The following is a 10,173-nucleotide window of genomic DNA, read 5'->3' as shown; positions in this document are numbered from 1 at the left end:
ATAAAATACAGTGGTCTTATAACTAGAAGTTTAAAAAACAATCACGACCTGACCAAGGGATGTGTACAAAGATGGAGGAGTTCAGCTAGATACTGAGGGGCCAGACCATTTAAGGCCTTGAACAAAAACATGGCAATTTTAAAATAATTCTGAAACTAACGGAGGCAGTGCAGGGAAGCCAGTACTGGTCTGATCTGTGCAGCAGCGTTCTGCACCAGCTGCAGGCGTCACAGGCAGAGCTAGTCTAGACCCACATACAGGGGTATGCATGTAGCATCCTCTGTGGTAGCCTGTATTAGCTGGCACATCTGGAATTGGGCTGTTTTCAAAGTTAACAGCCAATTGTGCAATTTCATTTTCTGGGCCATCTAAATTAGCCCACTGCAATGAACGGGTAATACAATTCAACCCAACTTGTCTGAAGATTCTTTTTCCTGGGCTCTTTACAATTAGACACAACCCTAACCCAATGCCAATAGTAATAACGTTGGGACTCTGCAAGGTGGGGCTGGGGAAGAAAGCATTGTTTATTTTTATTAAATGGAGAACGTCTGATGAGCTTGCCACCTTGGTGGTTGGATAGCACCCAGACCCGAAACTTTGAATAAAATTGTGGTCGGATAGAGCCAATGTTAGGCTAGTAAGCTCACATGTAACACGGTATTTTTGCGGAATACAAGAGGAAATATGTCAGGGTTCACAATCTTAGTAGAAAACAGGTGTTGGAAAGTTTTATTAGAAGGTATTTACAGTCTTTCAATGCATAATCCAGACATAGCTGGCATTCCAGATCCACCCTGTTGGGGGTCCTTATCGCCATATGCGAATTCGTATTAGTTTATCAGCTAGATGTGTCCAAAGATATGAATTAGCAAACATCCTTTAGATTACAAAGCTCCTAACTAATTTCTTTTGATGTAACATAAGTTATCACACGCAAATAATTGTTCTCCATCGACGCAGATCAATTAAGTTTGAGAATTAAGTCTTTTGAAAGATGATACTACAGTACAAAGATTACACAAACATTTGTTCAATCAAGTTTATTGAAAATGCAAGACATGAAGGCAGAAGATCAGACTAATACCAAAATACACAATCTATATCAATTTTGTACCTTCTGGAGGTATCAAGAACTAACTTTATTCAAAACGTATACACAGACTGGCTTCAGTTCATGGTCTTCCAGATGGTTCCTGAGGTGTGGGTTCAGTGTGTAGTTGTTGAACACCAGGTACAAGGTGCCAGGAGAGAGGACCTGAGAAAGACAAGGTAGGTTAGAGAACCCACCCTCACTTCTGAATAAAAACACTGGTCTGAATAAAAACACTGTTCTAAAAGCCTCAGATCAGAGTTAGAATCAGGAGTTTAAAAACTCTCATACGAGGTGTCAGAAAAGTTATTTAGTCTGTCATCACTGGCTTCAACACAAACACATGTACGTTAACACACCAACTCACCACTGTTCTGAGTAGTCTGATCGCTGTGAGCCTGGCAATAATGTAGACTCACAATCCAGACTGGATACCTTAGCCCTCAACTTCAGCAAGCTGTAGTGAACCAGGGATGAAGACAAATTTGAATATTTAAATGTAACATTACAATAAAACATTTACAAGAACAGCTGGTGTCCAAGAGCCTCAGAAAAGATTTAGAATCAGGAGTTTAAAAACTCTCATACGAGGTGTCAGAAAAGTTATTTTAGTCTGTCATCAGTGGCTCATAAATCAAACATAGTTTCACACATTAGTGCGTGTACTCACCACCAAGCCTGTTCAGAGACTCCCGTTCTCAACACGAGCTCAGCTTTCCCACAACACTGCATGTTGGAGATGGAAGGTTCTGGCAGGACTGGACCGTGACCCACAAGGGGCATGTGGTCCTGGGGGGGGGGGTCAACCACCCTCTCACCTCCAAAATCAGGTCACAGCTGAAGAAACAAGGTGGAAGAAAAGTTAACCCAAAGTAAGGCCAATGAAACAGAACCAAAGTTCACAAGAACACCCGTAGCCCTACACCGGCAGGGATCCGTGCCGGTTCCCAAACCTAATCTTAAACCCGGCTGGCGCCGCAAAAAATTTGTTTTGAACCTGAAAAGTCAGTTCTCAGCTGGAACCGAAAAATTGCCATCAGTGGGCGTGTCATATTCTAGGCTGTCAGGACAAGCGAAAGCGGCGAACAGCTTCGGCATTGCACTCAATCCAGTCAACAGGAAGCGATTTGCAACCGATTTATTGTTATACAGCACAAGTACAATACACCATCCAACCAGAGTGAATAATGTTTGGAAAGGCTTAGTGAGGCAGCCTCAGCGTGCGAGCGTACTGTAGTGCGAAATGAACATGGGAAGTTCTACTGTAGAACATGACATCTCATTTATTAATGTCAATACTGAATGTGCACAATTGGCTCTAGACAGGTGTAAACTAAGGATTAGTCGGTCGCAGTAACCAGCACCTGCTAAGGGGTTGGTCCATTTAGCTCAACTGGTTAGTGCGGCTGCCTGTGGATCCTATAGTCACAGGTTCAAATCTCTCGGTTACATAAGTTATTTTTGATTTCATTCATGCATTTATCCACTCTGGTTGGATGGTGTATTGTACTAGTGCTTAGGGGTGGGACGATACATTATCAATAATCAAATAGGATCGATGTAACGTAAAAAGGTCAATTCATAATAGCGATACTCTTATTTTGAAGATCCACCGAGTCGTATCCGCCCAGTAATGTGAAACGCCGTGTAGCTCTGTACAGCAGAACAGGGCTACAGAGCGCCTATTTTGTGTGGGGACTGGGGAGGGGCATTCTGTGTGTGCGTTTGAAAAGACCAGATGAAGTCAGGAGTATTATATTGATATTATTTACCGAGGATGGACAGATAATGTTGATATTTAAGATCATGCAACCTAAAACAATTGTAGGAACGGAGAGGGGTTTTAGGTTGCGTGTTCCAAAACATTTTACTTAAGTTTAAAGCTCAATATATAAAAACGTGGCACTTTACAGTGAACAGGAGGTCTATTTGTATAAACACAATAGATTGTTTTTTTTAGTTGATCTAAATGTGACTGATTCTGACACCTCTCATACGAGGTGTCAGAAAAGTTATTTAGTCAGTGGCTTCAACACAAACACGTTAACACACCAACTCACCACTGTTCTGAGGAGTAGTCTCTGATCGCTGTGAGCCTGGCAATAATGTAGTCTCACAATCCAGACTGGATACCTTAGCCCTCACCTTCAGCAAGCTGTAGTGAACCAGGGATGAATACATATTTGAATATTTAACATTACAATAAAACATTTCACAAGAACAGCTGGTGTCCAAGAGCCTCAGAAAAGAGTTAGAATCAGGAGTTTAAAAACTCTCATACGAGGTGTCAGAAAAGCTATTTTGTCTGTCATCAGTGGCTCATAAATCAAACATCATTTCACACATTAGTGCGTGTACTCACCACCAAGCCTGTTCAGCGACTCCCGTTCTCAACAAGAACTCAGATCCCACAACGCTGCATGTCGAGATGGACGGTTCTGGCAGAACTGGACCGTGACCCACAAGGGGCATGTGGTCCCAGGGGGGTTACAGCTGAAGAAACAAGGTGGAAGAGAAGTTAACCCAAAGTAAGGCCAATGAAACAGAACCAAAGTTTATTCCCAAATATTCCTCAAATACTGCTTGATGTGAGAGCCTCAGATCAGAGTTAGAATCAGGAGCTGGAGTCCAGCTCTCATACGAGGTGTCAGAAAAGTTATTTAGTTTCGTCATCACTGGCTCCACATATTGGCAGATGAGGAAGTGGAAATTTTTTTGGTGCACTGTGACAAGAGATTCATCAAACAAAAATGAGCACAGGCAAATCTTCTCATCGCCCCCATAACTATAGACATTGACTCACCATCACTCCAGTAAGACGACGTCCCGTCTCCAAGACCTCATCACCACCAGCTGCTAGTCTTCATCGTTGCTCAGGGAAGCAGTCACATCATCACCATCCTTCACCTCCCATCAGTAAGCTGGGTTTAAAAGAGTAACGTCAGGAGGAGGTGGTAAATTTACTTAAAGAAATCCTAAAGACCACACAGTCTATTATGGACAGCTCTCTTGCCAAGGGATTTACCCCTCTGGCTTGTGGTTTAGGCGGTTGATGGTACTACTAGTGTTCACCTTAACCCTTTCACTGCCACACTACCAAAACGGTTAACCCTTTACTATCGCACTACCGAAAACGGCAGCTATGTGACAAAATGAAACAAAATGTCCCCCGCTCTTATTGTAGATCAACTTAAATGTTAAATCAGGAAAGCAGTGTTACTTTCTCTCTTTAGGTCGTTATTAGGTGCATTTACGTTTGTGATGATGTCATAGCAGAACATTCTAGAACATTAGTACCGCCGAACATTCTGGAACGTTGGTGATGACGTCATAGAACATCGAACACTTATTTAAGCGGTGGCAGTCATTCTAGCTTTCCAGTAACGTACTGTATCGTAGGGGTGGACGGTATAAACGGTATAAATTTGCTCTATGGTATGGATTTTGACTATACCGTGTAACCGGTAGTGCAGCTCTAAAATAGCAATGACGTCATGTAACCACAGCGCGACTTTCACTCGCATTTGCCCCTAAAAATAGATAGAATTAGTCATAGATAATAGATATGTGCGAACAGGAAAAAGTTATTTAGGAGGCTTCGCGCAGTGGGCGTGTTAGCTCACGTTAACGCAAGTTAGTTCACCGTTCAAAACGAAATGTCCCATTGAACTAAATAATTCACTGAGGCGTTGTATTAACGTTATATATCCGGCTACAGATAGCTCCTGATATCAATGTCTTATAAGTACCACTGATTCGATGCGTATTCGAGCTGAGGGCTTGCTAACGTTATACCAATACAATAGGGTCCAGGTGCAGCGCCGGAGAATCCTGGCCGTAGCTCTGCTCGAGGCTACTCGAGTATAGGTCCAGGTGCAGCTCCGGAGAATCCTGGCCGTAGCTGGAGGCTACTAGAGTACACACAAGACAGTGGAGCTTGTTGCGTGGTGGCGATGTCTCGCAGATAATACAAGTACAAGTCTAATTATATAATATATATATTTTATAAAAAAAATAAATTATAAAAAAAAATGTTTATCAAAGACGATGATACCGTGATATATACCGTTACCGTCTATGCTTCAAATTATACCGTGATATACATTTTAGACCATACCGTCCACCCCTACTGTATCGTGTACTCAAAATACTATTCGCTCTGCCTCGAGCCACCGTCTCTGACTCCCATCTATCGGCACTACACTGGTGACCCCGACGTTGGTCTCGCTGAAGTTTCAGAGACTAAACCAAACATGGCAAACAATGCAGTTATTCTTCGATTTATTCTTCGATTGCCGGAGTTTTGGGAGCAGTGCGGCAGCGTGGTTCGCTCAAACAGAGGCGCAGTCCGCACTACGAGGGGTTAACGACGACGCGAGATATTACCACGTCGTCTCGAGCCTCGGGAGCACTACAGCGACGACGGTAGGATTCATTACAGCTCCACCTGCCCGGAATAAGTATGAGGCGTTTAAGACGCACCTCCTTAAGGCGTTCGAGCTGTCGCGACCAGAGCGGGCCCGACGCCCGTTTACTATACAGGGCTTGGGGGGCAGCAAACCTTCGGAGCACATGGAGATGATGTTAAACCTGCTAGGTACAGAACGGCCTGATTTCCCGTTTATCGAACCGTTTTTATCAGGCACATGCCGCCACACGTGCAGACGGCGGAACGTTGGTTCTGCTTAAATGGGTGTAAACACGGGCTGGTTCGCCAGAAAGCACCAAGGTCCAGAGGCTCCCGAACAAAGCCAGAGCTCGAACCCGGAGCCCTGCCGTGTGAAAGGGCTATCATTCCCAAATACTGCTTGATGCGAGAGCCTCAGATCAGAGTTAGAATCAGGAGTTTAAAAACTCATACGATACGAGTAGGGATGTACCGATCACGTGCTTTTCAGAGGATCAGGTTTTTTTTTATCCGCAGTCAATTTTTTTTTTTTTTTTAATTTATTTATTCAACAAACATGACCATGTTCACGTCCTTAAACTCATACGGAGGCCTTAGTTTTGGTTTTAAATTACATATAATATATCATTCATGTATTTATTGTCACACAGCAGAATAATTGTCCACAAAAAACACATTCACTTTAATTTACACCGTTGCAACAAACACATTGCCTTTCATTTAGACCTACACTTTCACAACACATACACGTCGCTCCCAAAACACGGTTATCCACTGACTTGAGCAGCTAGAGGTTTGGAACTAAGCATTTTAAAATAGAAAGTCAAGCCAGTCCAACAGCAATTGCAATGTTTGCAACAGCAATTGCAATGTTTGCAAGGAGGACATTCCGCATGGAGGAAAAACTCATGAAGCAGCAGGCTGGAGGCAGAGTTCTCAGACTAACTTTTCACCTGGATAACTTCAATTATTTGCTGTGTGACTGAGGATTATCGTCTGCGTTTCAGACCAGAATGGAGCTAATCATTACGTAAGTCGAACACTGAATGTATACTAATGTGCAAACGTATATTGAAACTTTTAATATTTCTCATATGAAGCACATTTCTCAGGGTGAATGTAATAAGAGCCACCGCGCTCGCGCCCCTCGAGGGACTATAGGCAACAGAGGGGCTTGTCTTGCTCCGCCAGTTTCTGACAAATGCGTGAATGATCGGAATCGGTAGATATTTAAAATCACATGATCGGAATCGGATCGGGAGCAAAAAAGGCGATCGGGACATCCCTAGATACGAGGTGTCAGAAAAGTTTTTAGTCAGTCATCACTGGCTTCAACACAAACACGTTAACACACCAACTCACCACTGTTCTGAGGAGTAGTCTCTGATCGCTGTGAGCCTGGCAATAATGTAGTCTCACAATCCAGACTGGATACCTTAGCCCTCACCTTCAGCAAGCTGTAGTGAACCAGGGATGAATACATATTTGAATATTTAACATTACAATAAAACATTTCACAACAACAGCTGGTGTACAAGAGCCTCAGAAAAGAGTTAGAATCAGGAGTTTAAAAACTCATACGAGGTGTCAGAAAAGCTATTTTGTCTGTCATCAGTGGCTCATAAATCAAACATCGTTTCACACATTAGTGCGTGTACTCACCACCAAGCCTGTTCAGCGACTCCCGTTCTCAAGAGCTCAGATTTCCCACAACACTGCATGTTGGAGATGGAAGGTTCTGTCAGGACTGGACCGTGACCCACAAAGGGCATGTGGTCCCAGGGGGGGGGGGGGGGGGTCACCTCCAAAATCAAGTTACAGCTGAAGAAACAAGGTGGAAGAGAAGTTAACCCAAAGTAAGGCCAATGAAACAGAACCAAAGGTCAAAATAAGTCATTCGCAAATATTCCTCAAATACTGCTTGATGCGAGAGCCTCAGATCAGAGTTAGAATCAGGAGCTGGAGTCCAGCTCTCATACGAGGTGTCAGAAAAGTTATTTTAGTTTTGTCATCACTGGCTCCACATATTGGCAGATGAGGAAGTGGAAATTTTGTTGGTGCACTGTGGCAGCGGAGACGCTGGGATTGCCTGTTCGATCCCAGCGCTCCACATTGCTTTCAGTCTAGCTGGTCGTCCGCACTAATACACATTGGCCGTATTAGGGGGTGGGAAACTGATGGGTGGGGATCGGGTGTTGTGGACAGCGACTCCTACAGGTCGGTTGGTGCGCCTGCGCAGTAGAATCAGTTAGTGTCGGGGGCAGTGTGAGCCTCCCACGCGTTACTCCTCGCCACTGAGAAATCGAGCTGCGCAGGTGAAAAGATGCGACTGCTGTTACCTCAAGTACCGGAGGGGACTTGTGCCATGTATGACTTAGTCCACATTGCAGCCGGCTTGTGGGAGGCAACAAACAGCGTTCGTGACAGGGGAGGGTTGAATTGGATGATACGAAATTGGGATGGGAGAAACATATAGAAAATGGGAGAAAGTGGACAAAGACATTGACTCACCATCACTCCAGTAAGACGACGTCCCGTCTCCAAGACCTCATCACCAGCTGCTAGTCTTCATCGTTGCTCAGGGAAGCAGTCACATCATCACCATCCTTCACCTCCCATCAGTAAGCTGGGTTTAAAAGAGTAACGTCAGGAGGAGGTGGTAAATTTACTTAAAGAAATCCTAAAGACTACACAAATGTCTATTATGGAAAGCTCTCTTGCCAAGGGATTTACCCCTCTGGCTTGTGGTTTAGGCGGTTGATGGTACTACTAGGCTTGTTCACCTTAACCCTTTCACTGCCGCACTACCAAAACAGTTAACCCTTTACTATCACACTACCGAAAATGGCAGCTATGTGACAAAATGCTCCCTGCTCTTATTGTAGATAAACTTAAATGTTAATAATAAGGTAATCATTAGGTGCATTTACCCTCTAGAGAAACTTACTTCATAGCCAAGTAGTTAGGCCCAGCCACCAGTCACTCACCTGCTACAGCCAACTGGGCTTCTGCTGTAAACTACTACAATAGTGACTTTTTTTGCAGTTAAAATCGCTCTCCAAGTGCACTTTTGTGACAGCGAACCTCTAAAGAACACCATCTTAAAGTTCTACAGCTGGGCCGGCTGTCCACATGTTGCAGCTACAGGTGAGTCAGATCAACTTCTTTATTTGACCAGAGAAGCATCATTGAGATTAAAATACTCTTTTTCAAGAGCGATCTGGCCTAAAATGGCTTTAAATTCTCTGAGGGTGACCAGTCCTGGTAATTTTAGGTCCTCCTGCATCTTGTTCCAGGCAGGATGAAGGGAGCAGCATATTTAAAAGCCCTTCCCCAATTCAGTTCTCATATTCTCAAAGTCAACTTAAGTCTGTTGTTGGCAACTGCGGCGTGGGGGAAACATGCACACTGCGTACATTGTGTACAGTTCATTTAGTGCAGAAACAGATCAGAAAAGCGGCAAATTAAACACAAGGGTAATTTTCTTCAGTGCATCACAATGCCAAAGAGCTGCTGTGTTAGGCTTTGTACTAGTAATAACATAATCAAAAATCCAAATCGAAAGTTTTATATAATACCAGTTGAGGAATCACGGATAGCTGGCGGCTATCAAGAGGGCACATGTAGGACTCAGACGGGAGAGTCGATCAAAGCAGACCCTGGCCCCCCAAGTCAAATCATACTATGTCTGCTCTACCCATTTCATAACAGGTGAGAATAAGGAACAAATATGTATATCGTAAATTAAGTTTTATTGACTGAGGCTGTAAACAGCAGAGAAATGTTAGCGGCTAGCTACTTCACCATAACGTCAGTCCATTCTCTTAAAGTAGCCTACATGCCTTAGAATCACCAGAAAGGCTTTCGAAATAGTGAAATGCCATGTTGGCCTCAATATTTTCAAAACAAATTATATGAACAGGTTATGAATGAAAAGGTTATGAAATGAACATGTGATAAATGTGTTATGAAAACGGAGCTCAACGCAACGTAGAAAGCAGTTTGTTTTCCACCATACCAAGATGGCGGCGGTCTCGTAGCTTGAGAACCAAGGTGCACAGGAGCACACTACGAGGGAACCAGTTTAATCAGAGCTTTGTGCACGAGAGCCATCGAGAAAATCGTCGTCTTTGATATATATATATAGATCAAATATATATAGATAAACTCACCTTTTAAAACAGTCTGTGGTGCACGCCATGATGATCTGGATGTCTGGACACCGACATACTCCTCTCGTCCCCGGCTGCAGTGAGAGAGAACTGCGAGCTCCACGAGGCGCTCTATAAATACCCCACAGCACTTCCTCTATGGGGACCACGTCAGCCTCCATCAGCCAATAGCTTTCACCTGTAGTCCTCGTTTCACGCTAAACGACTACAATTACCACAATCATCAGCAACCAGCGACGTCGTCCGGTGTGCAGAAGCTGGTCGTACGTTGTTGTTGTTGTTGTCGCTGGTGCTCCTCTGGTGACATGCATAGAAAAATGGAAACGGAATGTCGTGAAACTAAACATTCTGTCTGTGTCTGAGGTTAATTCTTTACAGATATTTGTGTACAAATGCATTTGTGATTATCACAATCTACCAAATGGTTTTAATAGTTTTTTTCTTCTTTTAATTCGGATTTTCATTCATGTGTCACACGTCACTCAGTCCAGGGACCTGCA

At 43.7% G+C, this 10,173-nt stretch overlaps 1 long non-coding RNA gene across 1 annotated transcript; it reads right to left on the bottom strand.

Moving 5' to 3' along the window:
• Window positions 1-810: 810 nt before the first annotated feature.
• On the bottom strand, window positions 811-9,758 carry LOC311232177. The gene is made up of 10 exons (XR_014619923.1): window positions 9,674-9,758; window positions 8,013-8,127; window positions 7,164-7,322; window positions 6,864-6,958; window positions 3,897-4,014; window positions 3,456-3,586; window positions 3,154-3,248; window positions 1,764-1,930; window positions 1,461-1,550; window positions 811-1,258 (listed from the first exon to the last, which is right to left on the bottom strand). It is a non-coding gene; the product is annotated as an uncharacterized lncRNA (long non-coding RNA).
• Window positions 9,759-10,173: the final 415 nt, after the last annotated feature.

This window comes from Notolepis coatsorum (assembly GCF_963971535.1).
Source record: "Notolepis coatsorum genome assembly, chromosome: 7".
Taxonomy (NCBI): domain Eukaryota; kingdom Metazoa; phylum Chordata; class Actinopteri; order Aulopiformes; family Paralepididae; genus Notolepis; species Notolepis coatsorum.
This window is presented reverse-complemented; position numbering and strand designations above follow the sequence as displayed.